A 23,393-nucleotide genomic window follows, 5' to 3' on the forward strand; every position below is an offset into this window, starting at 1 on the left:
ACTCCCATGTGTAGATGCAACAGTGTCAAAGGCACTCCCCTGCCTTGTTTAAGGTTTTGAGGACAAATTTCCAATTCTTTCTGGAGGTCTGGCAGCGCATTTGCAGCGTGACTTTCTTTGTTTCACTGATAGTTTTTCCTATTGGTAAAGAAGGTTGCTTTATGCAGAGCCTAGTTATTTTTCTTTTAAAACCTAGCAAAATAAGTTTTTATCACAATTTATCTCACTACCAATCCATGCTGCAAGAAGTTGCTAGGTCAGGTTTTTTAGTGGTGTGTTCATGGGCCTGTGAGGGAATCGATGCAACTTGTATCGAGATGAGGTAGCTAAAAGAGTTGGCTCTTTTTCAAGTGAACCTGCAAAATTCATTAGGGCCATTGCACATCCCTGCTGTTGGCAGAAATGCAGAGAGAATACATGACAACTAATGAAAAAAGGAATCCTGCCTGGTTTCTGGTAGCAGGAAGAGGAAAGCTGAGATCTGAGATATTAGAACACTTGCTGTAGCAGAAAATGCTCCAAGCGCCAGGCAGGAGTAACCAAGGAATAGATGACAGAGAGCTCATAACTGTGAATTCTCTCTCACCCACCAACAGGACATTTGCCATCCAGAAAGGTGCTACTTCAGGCAATTTCAAAGCCTTGTGATTTTTGCAGGTGTTTGAATCTGGATTATATCTGCAGCCTCTAAACTAATAAGCAGTCTGAAAGATTTTTACGAGAAGTTTGTTCTCTATCATCAGCTTGGATGCCTTGATTGCAGAGAATTTGCTGTTTGCTGAAGCTGGAAGCTTTCCTCTGATTTGAAAGGTTTTCTAGGCATCAGTGATAAAAAGTACAGTGATATTTTTTTAATCTTATTGTATTTTTGGTATGTCAAGTGCCAAGGAGGAACATGATCCAGTTTACCTTACTCTGGGAATACAATCTCTGTCAATTGGTTTCCTCAATAGGACTTTACCTGCCACAGAAAAATAATTCTGCCATGCAGCTTGGGCAAAGGTTGCTATCAAAAGTGTAAATAGGCTGATTTCTTTAGCAGTTTGATCTTTTGCAAACAACAGAGAAACCTGTCTCAAACCAGGCTCTAAAGCAAATGCCAGCATCTCTAAGTGTAGTTTTCTTGCTGGCTGGAATTAGAAGGCAGCCTCCTATGTACGTTCTCTTTGATTATATTGATCTAGAAAGTTCCTCAGTAAGCCTGCCTGAATGAAACTGCGAGTCTGCCAAGTTTTCTGGCTGAACAGTTTTAAGTTGCCTGCCTTCTGGAAGCAGTGCTGGAACCAGAAGTCCTGCTGTGATGGTCGCAGTCTACCAGGTCACTTGTCTGGGTTGCATGCTAATCAACTCAACCGAAAATGCTGATGGCATTGATATAATCCGTGTCACTCAGGTTGGTTGTCTGAAACGCAAACACCTTATTCTTGTCACAGAATAGATTCACCACCCAGGAAAAGTAAGACTCAAAAGTAAGACTGAGGTATTAGTCTGACACCTTTATCTCATGCCATTAGTGCATCAAGCTTTTATGGTGGAGGAAAACGAGTTCAGCTTTCCCTTTACTCTGTCATGCTCTCTGTGTCCTCTTCCTAATTTTCACATTTTCTTTCCCCAGAAACTCTCATTCCACCTATATGACACTTTGAGTGAATCTAATAAGCAAAGTCCAAGTGAAGTGACTTTCAACCTCAAAGAGCAAAAATCCTTTGTGCTGTGAGTATAGTCAACAATGAGAATTGAGTTTGGGTTTTATTTTGTTTTTATTCTTCTTCTTACAGTTTAAAAATAATCGAACTGTTTTGAACTTTTTTGTTAAAGACTTTGAAGTATGGAACATATATGCCAATCATGCTTCACCTTTGAATGAATTTTTGGGACAGAGTTTATGCTGAAAGCACTGATGAGACGTGACCCACCCCAGTGTGCAGTGTGACTCTAATCTCTGCCTCAACTAACAATGAGATTGAACATTTGGTCAAATGGGGTTATTTTATCTGCCATAAACTCCAACTAGATAAGGCTTGAGTGCAACTGTGAGGGGAAGACATCTAGTAGAGCCAGGCAGAGTTCCAGTTCTGGAAAAAGTAAAAATCCCATGTAGACTGTGTATATATTTGTATGAGCTCATGACAAAATCAGTTTCCCAGTAATCCAGAGGAATAAATTAGACTCATGCATAGGATGACATGTTTTGAACTTTGTCATCTTATTGGCACACCACAGAAGTAATGAAGGCTGTTTCTTTGACATGCTGTAAAACAAGGAGAAGTGAGGCTGGAATCAAGTCCTGGCATTTCAGCTGATGTTTATGTAAAATGAGCAAATAACCCAGGTCAGTCTTCTACACTGGACATTGCTCAAAGGTAAGAGAGTTAAATGTAAGAGAACCTCCCTTCCATGAAGCCAAACCAAGGCAATTACCAGCATGAAAAACAAGGAGAGAAGATTTGGGGGACAGTGGGAAAGTCAAAAACTCTTTCCAATATCAAAATACACATTCACTTTGTAATCTTGTCCTGCAATGCTATCAGAAGGTTTGAGTGTGGGAGGAGAATAGCTATGGCAGAGAGTGACTATTTGTCACCGTGGTTTGGGCACATTCTGTTACTTCAACAAGGAGAAAAAGACCAGGATAATTCTGAAGAACGATGTAGCCTCCATGGCTCAGCAAGCGAGCTGCTTCAGGAGAGCTGAGGAGTCTATTTTTTTCAGTTGTTTGGGCTGACTGACTGCATCTTGGGCACAAATAGCTTCTCAAATGGAGTGGTAAAAGTGTGGAGATTTGTGGGCTGGCTGTTTACCAACTCTACCGGCTGCAATCTAACAGAGCAGCCATAAAAAAATAGTTTGACAAGTGGAATTCTCCATCAGTTCATTGTCTCTGTGAGATGCTAAATTTATGGAAACAGCTCCTTTGAATGTTTTGTTCCTCTGAAAGCTGCCCTTTTCAAAGACAAAAACAAGAGTTCAGATATGTTTCATTTTTCAAATGAATTTCATATTTCAGTCTTTCTCTTTAATCTGGAATAGAGAAAGGAGAATATCCAATATGTGAACATCCGTCATCAGAATTTGATTAAGTCTCACGGATAATGTGCACTCTTCATGCCAGGTGGAAGGGGAAACTGGGACCAGCTGTTTGAACTCCACACTCCCTTGTGCCATCTTCCAGTTGATGTATAGGATTTACATATTGTTTATGCAAAAACTGATTTAAAGTTGTTTTCACATAGCAACAAAAATTAGGAAATTTTCTTCTCTGGTTACTGCCATTTCTTAGGCACATGAATATTAGTTTAAATAAAGGCTTTCAGAAAAATTTTTCTTCTAATAGTTTGGAAGCAGGCAGTGTCACAGAGTGAATGGAAATGTGTCAAATCTAGGTTGTTCTCCTTTTTTCCTGCTGTTGATTCTTTGAATCCACTTTGGCAGCTCATTCTCATTCCCTTTCCCTCCTTTTAAGTACCAAGCTGCTACAGTGGTCTGATACCTGTCTGTGGAAGGGAGGTTGGAGAGTGGAGAAGGAAATCCACACTGTTCTTCCGTGGAATGCCTGGGAATTTGGTGTGGTATGGAGATCTGATATAGTATTTCTGTGAGTATTTTATAGGGCCTATATATACCTACATTTTTATCACTGACATACTGCTCTACTATAATCACAATATATTTTATAATGCTTTTTTTTCTCAAAGTTTCCCCAGTATTGGCCCTCTAAAAATGGTTTTCACAGGATGGTGTTCTCTTCACAGAAATTGGGTTATCAGGTCTTGTTTTGGAAGTACCAAATTTCCCACAGATCTGTAGAGGTTTTTGTGGATTCATTTGCATTTAGACAGACCTCTCCTGTAGATGAAAAGGTAATTTTAAAGAAGTTCTCCTTTTGTTTGTCTTTATGGTTAGTGGAGAATTTGACTTTTTTTTTCTTTTTTTGAAAGTTGAAAATGTTCATAGCTTAATGATCCTTTCCTGCTGAACTCTTGAGGTGATAGTGGGAGAAAAGAAGGCCAGTTATGCTCAGGTGTGGGACTACCATATAATAATATAAAAGAGATGGAGAGCTAATGGCATTTACCTGAGGTGATTATTAAGAGACCTGTTCTACATGTTGTGCAGAGGAATTAGACTAAAGGCCATGTTTCTGGTGCATTTTAGCAAAAATCTGTATTACCTCTTGATTTGCAAAGTCAGACCTGTGCCTTGAAGAGGACTGGTAAACGAAGGGATACATTCCAATCAGAATAATCAAATCCATTTAAGACTAATCTTGCCCTTAACATTAGTACCATTTAAATCTGTAATTTTCTTTCAGAATATGGAAAAGGAAAGTTAAATACTGCCTAAAGACATCATGCAACATTTTAAGACGTAACTTATGTAAACTTAGGAGTTTATTTTTGCCTCTTTAAGGCTCTGTTGACCATATTACAAGTACTTTAATAGCTCTAAAATATAAGGAAATTCTACCCTTTCTAACTCTTTAATACCTTTAAAATGGTATTAAAAAGTGACACCTTTAAGATAGTATATTGTGAATATGCTTCATATTAATTTAAACATTTGTTACCACACTTTTTTGATTAAGCATTTTTATTTATAAGTAATTCAGGCTAAAAAAAAAAATTATGAGCACACCTTTGTGTAAATAAGAACAAAAAATCATCAAAAATAATGACAAAGGCTATTGATTGGTTTTATTTTGTCTGTCTAATAATGGATCCTTCATTCTTTTGCTCAGGCTGAAGACAAAAAATGCACTTTAACTTTGCGAGTCTATTTAAGTTAAGGTGCATATACCATTCCTTTAGAAGGGGTTTCAGGTAAAAATCTCGGTTCTCCTGCATCACTCAACTGAATATCAGTACAAGTTGTAGCTGAAAACCTCAGCTCAGCATCTATGTCAGTGGATGACAGATTATTTTTCCAGCAACACCACTGAACTGTACTATTCAGAAGTTGGAAACCATATATACTGTATTTCCTCCTCAAAAAAAGTTGTGCTGTTTCACTTTTTAAAATTTTTGAATTTAACTGCTTTGTTTCTAGTCTGCTCATTTTCAAACTGGTTTCTTAGAGTGTGGAAATGGCTCCTTCAAACTCTGCACTTCTTTTCTGAGCCATATGTTACCTGATGGATGTCCTGTATGGTCCCATTATTTATAAAATGTGGATTTGTTTGACTGATTCTTTTCTACCTGACTTCTACTGTCTGATTTCTATTTAACCCCAATGGTTATTAAAGCAGATTTATTGTTCTGCCTTTCAATTATCTCCCCAAATATGCAGAGCTGGGTTTTGGTTGGGTTTGGATTTTTTGCGGAAGGGTTTTCCAGGGGTGTTGACACTGATCAATAGCCTTCATTTTATTCAGATGAATTTTCAGTATTTTTCTCTCTCAATCATAATTGAGTTCCACTATCAATATTCTTCATGTCTATTGAGTAAGAGCAAGACTGCATTGCCTACAGTGCTTCTGGAAATACCTGTGCTTATACTGAACCATGTTTCTTTCCAATCCAGCCCAAAGAAATACTGTTTTAGGTGAGCTTTTACAAAACTTTACAGAGATACTTTTTTTTTTTTTTCTTTTCTTTCAGCTGGAGAAAACCTTTACTTAATGAGAAATCTGATTTTCAGCTTTGACCTGGTAAGGAGGAATTGCAGAGCAACACTGATCTGCAATATCAGGGGAGCACGTTACTTCTTTTTGCAAAATGCTTATTGGAAAACTTTTTTTTTTCCTTCTGACTTTGCACTATATATTGAAGTAAAGCTTATGTAAAATTTATTCTGTGTTCTAGGTTGTCTTTTTAAAAAGTATTTATTCTGATTAATTATTTCCAAAGATAGCTGCAGAACAGATACCTTGCTCTGTATTTTATTGTTTTTCTTTTTCCCAAAGAAGGGGATTTATATTTCTGCACAGATTTTGAGTTTTCATATAGCTTAATTGCTGCAACCATCACAAAAAGAAGGAAGGTTTTAGAGCACAACTACAATGTTATTTATTTCTGACATGGGCTCAGGCACTTCCTCTCAGTTCCTTGGGAAGTGTCCCATCACTCTGACTATGATTTGCAGCTCCACAGACTTAGGGAAGATGCAAAGGCATCAGTCCTGCATCAGGTCATTGTTTCAGTTATCTCATAAAACGGCATAATAATTGTGTTTTGTGCTAATGAATCACGCTTCTTGCTGTTGGTTACTCAGCACTCAGGCAACACACAAAACATGAGCAAAAGTAATCAGTAAGTAAATATGGGATGAAAAGAAATGACTGTGAGTGTTTTGATTAAAAGGTCAAGTGCAAAGCAGATATGATGACACATGGAAAATATTTTTTCTAAAATAAATAAACAATTAAATTGGTTCCCTAGCCTTCATTATACTGTTGAAATAGCTTAAGCTAATTATGATAAATGAGGCTACACGTGGTGTGCCTCCTGAGTAAGGATATTCAGACAATTTTCTTGTGACAAAACCCAATGTCAAATTTGCCAAAGCCATTAATCATCACAAAGATGTTACCTCTTGCTGATGGGCTTAGGGGTTTATATATAGAGATACATAATATATTTCGTAATACATTCTATACATACCTATATAAAAAGGTGTGCATACATCTACTTTTATATGTACAACTCTAACGTCACTGCAGTGCAATGTATTTTAGAATGAATGTTTTCTATGGGGGACAAATCGTTATGTCTTCTTTAAACTGGTTATGGGTTATGGCTGAGGTGTACTAACTTTAATTAACTTTACCTTAGCAACCAGCATACAAACCAAAGGAGTAACCCACCACAGAAATATGTCATGGTTATCACTTAGGAAGGTACATCTGTGATCATGCAATCTGTAGGGGACCTGGGTGATCCAACTGGGACACAGAAGTTGTTGAAAGTTACTCTGGTGTTTACGACTCCGGGTTTTTTTACTTAGTACTGTAAAGAAACAGTTTAAACATAAATTTTGGAATATACTTCTGTTGTATGCAAGGGCCTTTACAGTGCATCTCCAAAGTTCTTAATACACCTAAGGAAGACAGAGAAAAAAAGATAAGGAAGGAAAAGCATTCAAGAGTTGAATAATGAACACTGGAAACGCTTGTATTGATCTGATAGCTGGTTTAAATTTTAAGTAGTTGATAGAGTGAGCAATAAAGCAAAATTTGTTAATCAGAAATACGGAAGAGCAGAACTTACGCTGAAAATGTGATGACCTGACTGCTGTGGTTCTGAGTGTGCTGAGGGAGGTAATTCCACCTGGGAATTTCTGAAAACTTAGGTACACCACAGCATAGTGTGTCTGCTGTGACTTTCAGGGTAGGACAATAATAAAGCCTCCCAGGGGTATGAGAGCAATATGCAGGTGTGAACATACATAACACCTGTTTATATGTACTACAATTTAAATCCTTCTCCCTATAGCCACTTTGTAGAATATTAATAAAGAAATAAATAATTTTTAAGTCAAAGTCAATGTGACTTATCTATGTAATGTTCTTTACTGGATTTTGTAGCTGTGTTGTCAAACATAATTGCATTTCATATTACATTTATTCAAGGTATCTGCTAGGTTATGTGATAAAAACTCTTCTGTACACCCACATTGGAGCTCAGAGAAACAAAGGCAGGATGGGGAGACCAAACAGCACCCTGATGGCTGCTCCCAGGCCCATCACTGGGCTGTGGGACATATTATGGGATGCAGGAGAAAAGCAGTTTTGGATTGCATAGGACTAATTTGGGGATGTTTAGGGGAGAAACCTTTGGGAGGGATGCATTTTTATAATTCCACTATCAGCTCGCATAATTTAACATAATGAAGCATAATTGGATAAAATGCACATTTTTTATTTCTTCTATCATTTAAGTCCTCTTTACTTAATTTCCTGGAATAGATTTAAAAAAACCTAGTATTTCTTCAGGGTTCTGTTTACATGGAACCCCACAACTGGAACATACTACTATTTTAAACTCTGCTTTTGGCCTTTTATTTTGGTGCAGGAAGGATTAAAATTGCTAATGCGTGAACACAAGAAATTGCATTTCATTTTGGAAAGATTCTAAGAGATGTTGGCCCTTGTTCTCCAAGGTACTTCAATACTTGAAAATATAGCTGGGCTTTTAGCAAGACTCTGAAAATCCCCTACATGGCACTGATGCATTTAAAAGGGAAATATGAAAGCACTTTATACCTGATTTTTTTTTTTAATGTAACTATTCTGTCCATAGATATTTTTGAAAACCTGGATCTGAGGCATTTTTCAAGTTTGTACTCATATTGCCTACTGAAGTGTTTTATCTTTATCTCTCCTTGAAATGATAGTGTAGAAGGGAGCTCAGGTGTTACGAACATAGCATTTGACCCGAAAGGACCAAATCTCCATGTTTTCCTTTTCCTTTTCTTTTTCTTTTTTTTTTTGGAACTCATTTACCTCATTTACTTCTTTTCCTTTTCTTTTTTTTTTTTTTTTTTGCCTCCAAATCATGTTATTTGCTCTTGGAGCTTCATGGAAAATGCATTTCCCAGGTCCAAGGCCCCTGTCATAACCTCCAGGCTTGTCCGCTGCAGCTTTTACTTGGCTTCTTAAACAGCTTTGGTGTCTTGTACTACAATAACTGTGTGCACTTCTCATCACTGCTGCTTTCCCACTCTTCCCTGGGCTTCTCTCAGGTTTCCCAGAGCAATATGCATCAAACGGTGCCTCTGCTCTTTCAAACATTGTGTGGGTTTTTTTATGGTACAGAGATAAAAGTGGTTTCATCAGACTATAAACACTTTTATATTATTAAAAAAACTTGGGAAACCTTGGATTCAGCTCATGAAATATTTTGGAGTGACCTGGTCCACTTTGAGCAGTGTAATTTCACTCAGAAACCATGCTAACATAGTTTGAGGAGGTTAAAGGAAATATTTAATCTTTCTCTGTTGTTTACTTACAAGCATTTTGTTATGTTTTCCACTGCTTCTGGGCTTATAAATCAGCATGTGTCCTCTTGACCTTCCTGTGGAGCGATGCCCTCCCAGTCCACATCCTTTTGTTGGACCTAGAATTTTTGTGGCCTTTGACCCAATGTCTCTTCAGAGATCTCTCTCTTAAATTATATTTTCTGCGCTGATGGTTTTATTTTCCTCTTTTCCTTGACCATTTTTTCTCTTCTCTAAGTCTCCCTTTCTCTAAAGTTCTAGCCAGCAAGAGCTCTCTCTGCTGGGCCATAAGCAGCTCCTTGTCAGCTGTGTTCCCCAAAGAGAGGGAACCAAAGCACACCAATTCCTACCTTTGTGGGTTCATCAGCGCTTTCTTGCTCTGTTGGTGCAGGTGCCGATTTCCTGTCACCAGCTGAACCCCTGTGACTCCTGGGCCAGCCCCGCCCAGCCCTGCAGTTGATGTTTGTTGTGAAATGATCTTATTTTTCTTCTGACTGTGTCTGATATACAGTGTTCTGGACTAGGGACATGTTGTCTGGTGAAGAATACTATGGGAGGAGTTTGGGATCATCCCCTGCCCCAGAATCCTTGCCATCAGGTGTTTTAGGAGTCAGATCAAAGCACAGAATCACACAAAATGGCTGAGGTTGGGAGGGATCTGTGAGGGTCTTCTGGTCCAGCTCCCCTGCTTGAGCAGGCTCATCATGAGCAAGTTGCCCAAGACCATGTTCCTTTGGCTTTTGAGTATGTCCATGGATGGAGACTCCACAATCTCTCAAGGAATTGTGGAGAAACTTCTTCCTTTCAGTTCTGTCATCAGCTGTGTGACTGCACTTTGGTGTGATGGTGCAAAGCAAAGGGGGAAGGTGCTGCCATCTGTCACCTCCCCTGAAGGTGGGCTGCAGCAGAGAGGATGCCTTAGTGGATTTCCCACCTCTGTAACAAGAAGTCCACACTCATTTATGAATGTGACTGCAGGTTCCTCCTGTGCTAGTCATGGTGCCACATCCCATGGCAGGGCAGGAGAGGTTCCCAGCTATGCACACCACCCTGGGAACAGCCTCTGCCCTCTGTTCAGAGCGTGGGCGGGGAGTGGATGGGGGGCATTTCCATGTCCTAAATCCCTGGTCACCTTCAGTTCCCCACGGGGAAGGTTAAAAGCTGCTGTTTTGGCACCTCAGAAGGAGCCATGGCTTGGGCAGCACCTCTGTCCTGCCCCCACCATGTGGCTTTGTCATGCCCCTGTGTCCTTCCCCACAGGGCAGGGCTGTGCAGGCTGGGGGATACTCCAGGAGCAGCTGGACAGGGGAACACAGATTCCCATTTGTGCTGAGGTGCCTCTGCACCTGTGGGCAGCTGTCGGTCAGAGCTGCCTGACAAGAGAGGAGAGGCATCTTGGGGCTCATCCAGCTCTCTCCTTGTCCCTTCCCCTTGAACAGGACAAAGGGAGCCCGAGTGACCTGTCACCCAATTTAAAATTATATTGAATGCATCAGACATTAAAACATATAGAGAAAACCAGAGCAAATATTGTAATGAAATATTTACTGTATATGACTGTATCTCAAAAGACAGCTGATGATGAAATCAACAGGCCATGTTAAAACGCGTTTTTTTCCCCCTTGAACAAGAATATTTTAAATAGACATTGAATTGTGAAATCAAATATACTTCCTATTCAGTTGAATTCCCTGTTTATCAGCCATTTCACCTACCACGCCATGCACCTCACATACGGAATCAAAATTACCGTCTGCTAAATCAAATACAAAAAAGCAGTGGAACAAGTACATTCCCTAGAAATTCAAATCAATATTAAGTAAAATACATCCAGAACCCAATAGTTGTCTGCTTTTAAATTATTTTAGTTCAAATATAGAGCTCTTTCATATACAAGGGTAACTGTATTATTTATTTACATATGTAAATATGCTAAAATATGGATATTTATCTTTCAGTTGTCTCTAGAGATAACCTAAAGGAGCTTAGTGTGGTTCTAAGACTGTCTGATACATTTTTTTTAACACTTAATAACTCAGAAAGGCAACAATATATTTTGAATAACCGTACCAAGGTATTCACTTGCTCAGTTTTAGCTGACACAGTACTGCAGTCTTAAAACACCAGAACATTGCAATTTCTTTTTTCCTTTAGTCTGTATTTGTACAGAATGTACTAGGAGGATTCTTTATTACTTTTCAGTTAATTTCAGAGAGTATAATGAAGAGATTTTCCTTTCAGATCAAAATTTCCATTAGCTCTACAGTTTTAAAGTGTTTGCAGCGTCACCACTTAAGGTTGCATACTGTGAGAAGCTTTTCTTTAATAAAAAAGCACCTAAGTGGTTAAATTTGGAAAGAAGGCTCATCCAGGTATTGTTCCTACTGAACTCTATAAACTTCTGTGAGATTCAGTATATCTACTGTTTACCTATCCTTTTATTCTGAGCTGTGTGTTCTACTGTCCTTGTTCACACTGGAGAGTTGGGAGTTCAATAAATGTGGGGTTTTTATAACATAGGTTTCTTTTGAAATTGTACAATACGTAAAAACAAACAAACACAGGCATAAAAATATACACAATAAAATAAGACCACTGTAGAACAATTGCATGATGTACAAAAGAGCTTCTAAGTAACACGCATGAAGATTTAATTTCCAAAACCAGTTTAAAAGTCACAGAAGAAATATTCCCAAATATCTGGTGAATCCTCTACTTGAAGCTTAACTTTGATAGCAACTTTCTCTTTAATAAACAATGTAATGAATCCTTTCCTGCTTATTTGATTTGTAATTTCAGTCCTTCACGAAGACCATTTTCAAGCATGTGATTTCCTTATCTAAGCTGTCATTTAAGAGCACACTCTTTCCTCTCAGCTCATTACACTAACAACTCTGTGTGCATCCTTTTGTATGAATATATCCTTCCCACCACTGACATAGAGAATCAGTGAATTGTTTTGACAGTATACATGTAATATTGAAGTAGAATATGTATTTTTAAAAACAGGTTGGATAATCAAGTAATAAAGTTTGGGTTTTTTTAATGTATATTAGCTCCTTTAAGTAATTTAGTGCTTTTTAGAACACTTCCTTAATTTCTAAGGGATCCAGTAAAACACACTCTTTGCTTATAAAAAAACTCTCATAGAAATCCTGGATGGTGATCTCTCTCCCTCTGAAATCAGCAGTGGGTCATAATTGTGGAACTTTGTCTCCCTAATGTTCGTATCTACTTGGCTGTTTGCCTTGCTACCCACGAGCCGAATTTGGGGTTGATACTATTATAGCTGGACCTGCTCCATGAAAGTTGTGTCCTGCTGTCCTTGCTGAGGAGAGGTGACTTTGACAGTCTTGTTGAGTGGACATTGCAGCTTTGATATTTCCAACAGGGGATAGGGGCTTGGAAGGATACTGCCAGACATCTGTTTGTGTGCAGCTCTGGAGCAGACTCTTCTGCCTGCTCAATTTTTGCATAATGCTCTGAAGGCGCATTAAAGAAATTGCTGGGAGAATGTAATAAATCTTAGTCAATTTAAGTGGCACAGTCAAGGCAACTTTTTCTCTAGTAAAGACAAAAATAGCACAAAAGACTACAAGTGAAAATTAGTGCCTCAAAACAATATCAGTTTTGCTGTGGTACCTTTGTTGCCTTCCTGTAAAACCAAAACCTGTCTTTACAGGAAACATCAGGAACTCCCAGACTGGGTTTTGGTATACTGCTGCCTGGGGCAGAATAACAGTGGTGTTTAGTTGTGAGTTTAATTCTGCTTCTTCTGAGTCAGTCTTCCTGTTAAAGGGGTTCCGTCTGGACAAAAGGTTACTCTGAATATCTGTTTGTCACTCTTTTCCTAGCAAGCAAGATGTGTGGCCTTGGAGTTCTCCTAAACTGCAATCAGGACTGGTGATGAGAGTTTCAACCCCTTTCCTTCAGCCTCATTCCTCTCTTTCTCTACAAGAAGTGCTAAAATTGTGGAAGAGTCCTGGTTTTGTTCTGGCAAAGTCCATCTCCTTCATATGAGGAGATGTAAGATGGATGCAGAGCAACTCAGAGGCCCAGGTCAGTAAAGGGGAGTCAGAGTTCTTGGCAACGTTACATATTTAAACCTGCTCCACAGGCAGGATTAAATCAGATAACATTTGGAAGATGAACAGCAAGTCAGAAATATAGTTTCTTAATAAGCCAGACTGCTCAGGTAAGGCTTTTCTAGTCTGCTGAGGGTCCTGGAGTAAATTAAGACAAGCAGTCTTTTGAGCAGGATGCTGAGGCAAGTTACTTTGTTCAGCAGTAGCCCAAACCCTTGAAGTCAGATGTGGCTTTCTACAAAACTAATGACATGTACCTCATATATAGAATCAAAATTATCATCTGCTAAATCATATGCAGATAAATAGGATATCACTATCAACTTTTTACCTCTAATGTTACCCTTTACTTCAAATGATACGTAATTTTGAAAAAAACAAAGTAAAGTTTCAAGTAATGGGACATATACTTGGAGCTGTGAGAATACACTTATTGGAAGAAATTATCAAATTAAAATGATCCTTAACTATAGACTCTAGGATGTTTACTAATAAAGGGAAAGAAAGTCTACCAATACCCAGAATACTCAAATCTTAATCAGTTTTAACAATCTTGAAATTTTACTGTTTCTGATGTACATTTTACCTGTGTGTGTCAGACATTTGGAAGCAAGTGCTGCAAAATTAAAAGGAGAAGAAAAAACAATATTGAAAATGTTTGATCAATTCCACATTTGATCTTCCTTCTGAGCAGAAGGCTGAAGATGCCCATAAATTAAGATAAACTTGACTGGATACCATTGCTGGTAGTTCTAAATTAACAGATGAGAAATCTGCTACAGCAGCATCCCTTCTGATACCACCTAATTTAAATTAATTGCCTGTCTGTAACTCCGAATCAAAAATTAAGAATCAGACCAAGCCTGCAGTATTAATATTGCACCTAAATATTTAATCCTGGAAATTGTTCTTCCAGAGCTCAGCTTCCAAGGACAACTGCTATGAGGTCCTGTGCTGGCTGTGTATGTGCAATGGGAATATTGATTCTTCTCCACCGAGCTGAGCTGCTCTAAAATCCTTTGGGTATTAAGCTCTGCATGCATGTCCTATACAGACCAGAGAGCTTAACCTGTCGAAATATATTTTACAGCTTCCTCAGAGAATTTGTGATGTTGTATTTTGTTTCAAAGTGAGGATATCCTAGATTTCACAATCCATATGCTCATCATTGATGAGAGTTACAGGTTATTTCCAGAGATTATCTTGAGAATGATGGATAACAATGAAGCATGTTTATAGGAAGAACATATTTACATTGAAGGAGCTTATCCCAGCTGTGCTGTATGAGTTCAATACAATCAAGTCCATGGCTGGGATGAAGATATTGATTAGAAGCTCAGTGTGGTGGATCAGGGAATGCATTTCACTAGTGGTGTGTATGGCTTTCTCGGTTATGGATTTGATTTAGTAAGTAAGGGATCTGAATAAGTTGGTTGTGACTTTGATGCAGTGTACAGCATCCCTAATTTGATAGGTCATTAATCTGCCAGGTTTAACTAAATAACAAATTGCGGCTTTTGTCAGCTCCAGAAATAAAACAAGGTGGAATCTGTGCACTCTCAACCTGCTCTTTTTCAGTAATTACATCGTTCAGGTGATCTAAGCTTCTACCTCGTGACTCATTCTTAAAATAGCATTTTAAAAGCAGGTATTCAATTCTAGGTGGAATTACATGAGATTTGCTGGTCAGCAGCTCTGTCTTTAAAAGCAGCTCAGTATTTCTGAGAATGTCTATAAACACACCCTGCTGAGAAGGCGTTCCTAAACCTACAGCTTTCTCAGTTTCTGTGGTCCTACTTTCCTTACCAAGGCAGGATTCAGATTTGACAGCAATAATGTTTTGATATAGACCCATGTGATCTGAAAGGTGATTTATTTTCTTTTAAAATTTCAATAGCTTTTGTTACAACAGTTAGATGCATACATGGCTACTTGTTTGACAGAACCTCTGATTTCTCTGAACAGTAAGAGTTCATCTCTGTATGCACAGCTGACCATGGCTGATGATGATACTTCTAAATATCCCTCAGTAACTTTAAATCCTGACCAAAATGCAGTGCAGCAGTGATCTGTTCAAGGGATTGTCAACCAAATTTTCATGGTAATAGGACAATGAAAGTATAACATATTTGGAAGTTCTGACAGGTCCCAGAGCTTTCCACTCAAAGTCACTCTTCCAAACATTCTCCAAAAGTATGCCAGCCAAAATTGCTCTTGCAAAGCTTTGACAATTGAAAGAATTTGTATTTTCTTGAAAACTAAAAGATGGTGACTAATGACTTTTCTAAATATTGATGAAAATTATGAGGGAGAAAAGAGTCGAAATTCATATGTATATGATATTTAATATCTCCTTGCAGACAAAACGGAGTATTTTTGTCTGAAGACCAGGAGTGATTTCTAAGATTATGGAACTGAACAAATTTCCTTCATTTTTTATAAATTATCTGTCTTATTATTTCCCTGTAACCTAATGAGTTATTATCAATAAGTGGGATAGATATTGAAAGAATAGCAGTAATGCTAAATAGTGGCTGAGTCTCCTTGCATTTCAAGAGGTCTAAATTTTGTACAGCTAAACATGCACAGTGTATGCAGAAATAAAGAAAAATAAGGTAAGAGAGGTAAGTAGGGAGAAAATTGAATTCAAAGATGAGCATCTAACAAGAAAGCCAAATGGAAGACACCCACTTTCTTTATGCTCTTTTTTGCTGGCTAACTTGTTTTTCTAAACTGTCTTTAAGATGCAGATGTAAGTGAGATTTAATTCAGTGAGGGAGAAGGAGTGCATTTCATTATTCTAGGAGAGATTGATCAAAACAAATACTGTACTGAGTAGAAAGCTGGGCGTGGAGGAGGGGCATGATTTCTGGATAAAATGGTCCAAAAAATTTAGAAATGTAAATTCAGTTAGGGGAAATGCATCCCTGTGGTGAGAGCTGGGAGAAGCCCTAGGCACCCTTCAGGCCTGCTTAAGCCCTCTGTGACGGCTAATTAGCTGCATAGCATGAATTTTCAATTCCGGATAAATATGCATTTTACAAATAGTCTGCAGAAAAAGAATTATTTATTGGACATGTTTGTGAATAATTTGAAGTCTAGGATGAACGCTGTCATTTTAAAAATCCATTAACAGACAGTTTACAAGTGGGTAGGGAATATAAAAAACAAGCTTAAGAAATATTTGTTTAAAAAACACCCTAATATTCCTAGCTGTTAAAAAAGCTCAAACATGCTTCATGGTAGGGAAAATGAGGACTTGCAGCTCCTTGGGGGGAGCTCTTGTGTGTGCCAGAATAAAATTTTTATTGTTTTATATTTTGGATCAGAGCATGTTTTCCCTCCTGGGGAAAGGAATGCTCTCAGCTTTGGGGAAGTGTGTGGGCAGAGTGAGATTTTCATGGTGTGGGATTCCAGGGGCGATCTCCTTATCCATTTTCTTCCCCTATGGAAAAGTTAGTAAGTTTCTGACCCCCACAGGATCTAAAAGTAGTTCTATAAAAATGAGATGGCAGAAGGATTTTCACTTAATTTTTCCTTTTCAGATGCCAAATGAAGTAAAACTATAGCTCGCTAGTGTTACGGGATACAAACATCCAAACCTACTCACAGCCGTGCATTCCCACACCTGAGCTTTGAGGAGAGGATAACACCAATATACTCCTTTTGAGGCTGAATACAGAGGAACTGGGCAGCTCATTTTTCCATAAATTAGCCTGAAAGCAGCTCTTCTACTTCCAGGTACTTATCCTAATTTCTTACCGTAATTAATTCATGGCTCATTTGTACTCATTTGTCCTTGTTCCAATATTCTACAGGTTGCTTAAGTAATTTTTCTCTTCCTTCATGTTTACATACCCAGATATATTTATAGGGAACAGTCATATCCCTTCTTAGCTATTGTTTTGAGAAGCTGAACAAGCCAAGTTCTTTTAATCTCTGCTTGTAAAATAAATTATCATTTATTTTGCTCGAGCACACTTGTTTACTAGGAGGTTATTTTCATTCCAGTCTGTGCGTTAATTATTCCTTGACTTTCTTATTTGTCAGGAGCAAACAAGAAAGAAAAAAATTGTAAAAAACCCAAACAAACCAGGCAATGTTTTTCTGTACCAAAGCAGGCCTGGGACCCACAATGACATATGTAAAAACGACAGCTGGATAAACACATGCAAAAGCTGATACTCTTATACTGCTGGAGTGCATTTGGGATGGACTCTTTTAATACATAATGGTACAGTGGGTGTTAGCAGGGAGCATTTGCAAATTCCTACCAGGAAATGCCAACTCAGGAAAACAGTCTCTTTTAAAAGCTAAACGGAATAAGTTATACCTTTTTGCGTAAGTTCATCAGGGAAAATTTCTGAATTGTCTAACTGTAGAGACTACTTGCTGCAGATACAAAATGATTTCCTTGCTGTATGTTAAGTTTGAAATGACTTGGTGTGAATAAAAAGGATTATCTCCCTTGTGATTAATATTCCAAAACTTGTCTTCTCACAGACATGTTTTATCCCAGAAAGTGACTTGGTTGCAATAAAAGGTATACTATAGAAAATGTTAATGAAGAAAGTATGTTTTGGTTTGTAGTCAAAACTGCTTTCTTTCTATAGGTCAGATGGAAACAAAACATTTTCTAAAATTAAGATTTTCATTAAATTTTCTTTCACTGGCAGTACAAACCTTTGTTTAAACAGCAATGTCCCCTTGTCCTCTGCCAGCCGTTTTTGCCAGTGCTGTCACACCGCTAGGGACCCTCTCTCGGAGATCCTGTTTTAGGAGTAGTGGATTTGACTGAACCACAGCAAGAAATGGCACTCCTCGGGTAGAACAGATTTTTGCTCAGCTCTGTTTTGTGCTACCCTACTTCACTGTGCAGTGTCATGCAGCTGTGGCAGCAGTGACAGAAATATGGTGACTATTAGGCGGGATCTTCTCTGGAGTTAAACGTGCTGCTTGGCAGAAATTAGTGACAACAGTAAAGCTTCAGGCAAGAGCACCAAAGAGTGGTCTTTTCCTCACTGCCTTATTGCCTTCAGTGCCCTCTTCCTCAGCCCCTAGCTGTGCTTCTGGCTCACCATAAATGACACTACTTTTCTTTTCAAAACTCAGAAACAGGGAGAAATAGGCTTTTGCACACCACAACATAGGACACAGAAAGTAGCCCAGAACCAGAAATAGCAGGATGACTCTGCAAGTACCTGCAGAGTGTCTGTACAAGCCAGAGCAGTTCAAGAAGTAGCATGGCCATGTTTCCCAGCGGTACACTTGATTTAATTGCCTTTGGGTTGATCAGAAGGTTTATAACCTTCACATAAATGTGCCCCACACATGGATGGCTACACTATTTTCAAACGTGTGCACAGCAGCATGCTGTCGTGTGGATTTATCAGCCCAAAGCTGCAAAGGACACATTTGTATTCAACAACAAATTGACAAATAAATTTCCAGTACAAAGGATTCTTTCCCGTGAAACTATAAAAGGATGCTGATAATTAGAAATAGTCACACACTCACCTCTTCCCAATTTCTCAAATACACAAAGTAGCTCAAAATAGAAATTCTAATATTTCACAAGTGTAGCCTATGTGTAATTATAATAACACCATATTCATTTAAATGTCATCTATTAAATGTTTTAATATCAAGAGAGTGCAAGAAAGCCTACATGACAATAAATAAAGATTCAAGTGCCTCATCTTTACCTGCCAGCTTAGAGGATTTCCTTAACCTGCTTTCAGATCCATGTTTTTAGGTCATTCCCTTAGATAATTCTTGCTTTTTGTGCCTTTAAATATTTAGATCCAAGTTTGGTGGATGAAATTCAGGTCAAGACATGGGTTAGGTAGGGATTAGGCAGCAGGAATCGCAATGTTGCAGCCAGCATCTTGGGAATCCCATGGTAATTGTAGGTCCAAAGGGATGCTCCTGGATCTGCTGCTTCTTCTTTCCTGGGACTTGGAATGAGAAGTAGATTGCAGATATTTCCCAGGGAGAAAAATGGTGTGATCCACAGATATTAGAACCTGGCAGCCATCATAATGATTCGGTGGAAAGGAATCTGCAGAAAAAGTGTAAACTCATTTTCTAATTTGTGGAGTTGCACTGGTGCTGCTGAGGGCACCTGAAGAGATAGGAATTAAAAACATTTACTTGCTAAATGACTTTAACTGAGACCCTAGAAAATATTTAACTATGACTTTTACTCTCAAGCTCAATTATTTGCCTGACCCACTGTAATCAGAGTCCCCTTTGGAATTTTAGATGTCTGTGTTTTGGTTTGGTTGCTTGGAAATGGTTTTTAGGGTTTTTCTTGTTTTGTTTTGGTGGGGTTTTTTGGGGTTGTTGTTTTTTGGTTTTGAGTTTTTTTGTTTGTTTTGTGGTTTGGGTTTTTTTGAGGGGCTGTTGTTCTGTTTTATACTCTAATCCATGATGAAAGCTATGATTCTTTTTAATTTTCCATAGGCAAACAAGGACTGATGGAAGCTACAGGAGTGATGTTTGCTATAAAAACACACTAGCAACCTGAGGAATTTGACTCTTCTCTTTATCAAGCATTTCATTGAAAGACTGTGATAAAATTGAAGTACATTCTGGTTTTCTCCTTTGTTTTTTGCTTGCCATCACCTGTGCTGTTTTTAAATGGATGCCACTATTTCCTAATGCTGTACTTTACATCATATTACGCTCCTTGTACCAAAATACCATATAAAACACTTAGCCAACAAAAGTTACTTTGTGAAGCTTTCTCAGATAAGCAGCATAAAATCATAGTGAGCAAACCCCAAACATCAATACCCTGTACCTTGTACCACGCTTCAGAAAGGTCATCAGTGTAAAAGAAGCAAAAGAAAGCCCCACAGATTTCCATTTCTTGGCCTGGTATCAGCATCCAGCCTGCCAGGCCTGGTCTTTAGAGACAGGTCTGACCTATGGTAAAACAGGCAGTTCCAGGGGTGCCTGAGCACAGGGACACACTTGATAGGCAGCTTCTAAATATATTTTCTGGAGCAGAATTTTCTGTGGGATGCTGTATTCATTTAGTTTCAGCCATCCTTTTCCTTCAGAAGTACTGCTGGTCTGGTTCCCTTCTCATGCTCATGCAGCCTTACTGACTTAGTGCTGCTTTGAACATTAATGTCAATGAATTAAAGAGCAGATTTCCAGACAAACAAGTGCATCACTGCTGAAAACATCTTGATGGAGGATGGGCTCTGCACCAATTCACTCACAGTGCACTGGGTTGGAGTACATCAGCAAGCTCATGCTGATTCCTTCTCTGAGCATTTCAGCTGATGGAGCAATTCACCTGACAGGAACTCTCTTGTCTGCCTATACTCTTGCTCTGTAACTAGTCTCATTGATTTCACTGGGTAAGGTGCTGAGAATTTCTCTTGGAGTCTGGTCTGCAGCACTTCATTAGGAGAGGAATAAATTAGCTTGCTAAATAAATTTACTTGAGCAATCTGCCTACTTTGGGGGGTATGGGGCAATCAGACACCTCTCTGCAGGCTGCTTTGCCTCTGGGTGTGAAAATACCGCTGCAAACTGAGTGCTCTCTATGGGAAGTGAAAGGATGACTGAGAATGTGCTCTTCAATGTGCTTCCCAGAAAACAATGGCAAATGATACTGCGGATGTCTTCCTGATTCTTAAAATTAATACCTCTTCACAGTCCATCCTTGGAACCAACTAAACAGCTTAAGTAGCAGCACTGGATTTAAAATAAAATTATTCTTAATACAGGCTTTCCTGGATTTTCCTTTGGAAGATAAAATTTTTCTTTGCTAGGAAGAAGCATAAATAGAACTTGAAAATAGTTGAAACATCTTGTTTTGTTTTGATTTGATTTTTGCTGATCTTCATTTCAAAAATAGACAAGCTGATTTAACCATTTTTCTTTTTAGCTGACAAGAAACGCGACGCTTTTTAAGAAATGAGTGTTTTATAAAGGAAGCATTGACAAGCAGTCTCACTGCTAGGTGCTGCCTGAATATCAAAACAGTTATTTTAAATGCCTGTTCTACAAGAGGGTTTTGTTTTGCAATTCAAGCCAATAAATAATTATTTTTAGTGCGTGGTTTTGTTTTCTGAGGTATTTAGCAGCCTGGCATTTTAATGATGGCTGCACAGAAAGAGAGAATCACGTCAACAGCAAGCCAGGAGCTGTCTCTCTGTCTTGCTTTCTCCTTATTTCCCCTCAGCCCTGTATATCTCAGATGACCCGATACATCATTATTTTTGTAATAAGACAGAACATATGTCACACTTCTGACCTTAAGAGTAAATTGTGCTCTTATTAAAAGTGAAAACAACAACCCAAATGCTTCTCTTTCTTTTTCAACCTACCAAAATGAGAAGCCCGAATTAATTGCCTCTTCCATAACTTAATGTGAACCCAAGCCCTGAATGCAGAACTAATTGAGCTTATTTTTATATTGAATAACATGGGCTGAGCAGGAGGTGATGTCAATTCTTGATTACCATTCTAATTGCCCTGAATATCTCCCTGTGGCTGTCAGCGAGGTGATGCTTGTATACATGACTAAATCTGGCACACTCTGCAAACCCAGTGCCACCAGGACAAGCAGCCCCTGAGTGACAGGCTGGCTTTGCCTGCTGCTTGCAGGGTAAGGTGCTGCTGTGCTCTACAGCATTTAACATAGGGCACATGACACTAAATCCCATTAGGAGAGGGGAGAGCAGCATGATTATTTACATTTTCAGCAAATAGAAGGGCCAGATGTGGTGGCAAAACCCAAGTGTTTTGTTTGCTAATTAGCAGCATCAACAATAAAGGGTAATCTTCAGCAAATATTTGCTGTCTAAAGCAGCATTTTTAAAGAGCCAAAAATTTCACAGATTTCAGTTTAATATCATTTCCTCCCGAGTTCACCTGCACAGTTAAGCTGAAATGGATTAAGTTGATCTTCTTTTCCCATTATTTGCATTTCTCCTTTTTTTGACAGAACCATCACATGAATGAGCAAGTGTCTTCCTGGATGAACTTTCATTATATCAGAAAGCCTGATTAGAAAGTAAAGAACAGCTGGGCTACATATTTTATGAGCTTCCTTTGAAAGAAAGTTTCTTGAGCATACCACTGTCATTCAGTATTTCTCTCTTTCAAGATTCTCTCCTTCAAGTTTCCATTTCTTTCAATGAGTGTTTCTTACTAATATGGCATACAGAACTTACCAGAAAAAGAATATGCTGAAAAACAAGGACCCATTTGATACAAACTCTTCTATTTTTTTTTCTCTGAAAGAAGATATCTGGTTTTCTCTCTTCAGCCTGATACTAATTGTGCACTGCTAGTTGGGAGTGTGGGTCCCTGAAGTACTGGATCTTCCTGCAGCTCCAGAGTTTCAGATCTATTTCCATCAAAGGCCAGCTGAGGATGTATTTATGCTCAGCAAGTAAAGACTTTTCTGGTGTCACAGGAGTGATCATGGAATATTGTTTTGAGCCTGTAAAATTTTATTAAAATACAGCACGAGGTCAATACAGACTCAAGGGCATGCTACTAACCTGGACTAAGGAAACTGAGGTTGGATGACTTCTATGGAAGAAGGTTCTTCCCCACTTTTTGACAGGGCAAATCATTTTGTCTCCTCCATCTCAGTTCTCTCAAAAGAACAAGACTAAAGGCACTCGTTGGCTCCCTTTCTTTGCCTGTCTCAAGTACATTGGCCTGCATGAAAGCAGCTCTGTCTTTTAACCCTCCCCCAGTTCAGGCAGCTGTTTTTCAGCTGCATTTTCTTTCTCAGCTACCTTCTGGGGCTGATACATTTAAGAAATAAACCTGTATATATATGTGTGTGTGTGTATGTGTGTGTGTGTGTACAATCATACCTCTGAAGAAACAGTGATAGTCTGATTTCCTAAGTCCTTTTTTTATTCTGCCCATGTGGCACAATCCAAGTGTCAGAGATGCTTGGAATGTCTCTGCTCTTCTTAGGAGTTGAGTGAACCTCATGACACAGGGAGATGGCTAGACAGGATATTTTCAAACTGAATGTCACTGAAATGCAGTCAAGAGTCAACTCTGCCAAAGAAGCAGAGATATCATCACAGAGCACAGACAAGGGTGTCAAATCCCTACGCTGCAGTATGCCATTTTTAATTTTCACATGCTAATTGCATTTCTTTCATTCACAACTAGAAGGTCAAAGAAGTTTGGTCTACTTAGAAAACCAACTTTTAAATCTTTCAATATGTGGGTATCTTGGGGTGACTTTATGATGTGTATCCTCTATTGCTGCTCTATGGCCAGACATGATTCCTGTGCCTTTCTGTGTCTTTAAGCTGGGTCTGAGAGAAAGGGAGAAAAAAACCTGAGCAGCAATAGGAGATAGACATCATAAAGTCAACC

At 38.7% G+C, this 23,393-nt stretch overlaps 1 long non-coding RNA gene across 1 annotated transcript; it reads left to right on the plus strand.

The window, feature by feature from the left end:
• Positions 1–1,318: 1,318 nt before the first annotated feature.
• Positions 1,319–22,749, plus strand: LOC116441356. The gene is made up of 6 exons (XR_004239039.1): positions 1,319–1,713; positions 3,464–3,595; positions 5,598–5,647; positions 12,789–12,993; positions 16,565–16,760; positions 19,485–22,749. It is a non-coding gene; the product is annotated as an uncharacterized LOC116441356 (long non-coding RNA).
• The last annotated feature ends 644 nt before the right edge of the window (positions 22,750–23,393 follow it).

This window comes from Corvus moneduloides, chromosome 3, assembly GCF_009650955.1.
Source record: "Corvus moneduloides isolate bCorMon1 chromosome 3, bCorMon1.pri, whole genome shotgun sequence".
NCBI lineage: Eukaryota > Metazoa > Chordata > Aves > Passeriformes > Corvidae > Corvus > Corvus moneduloides.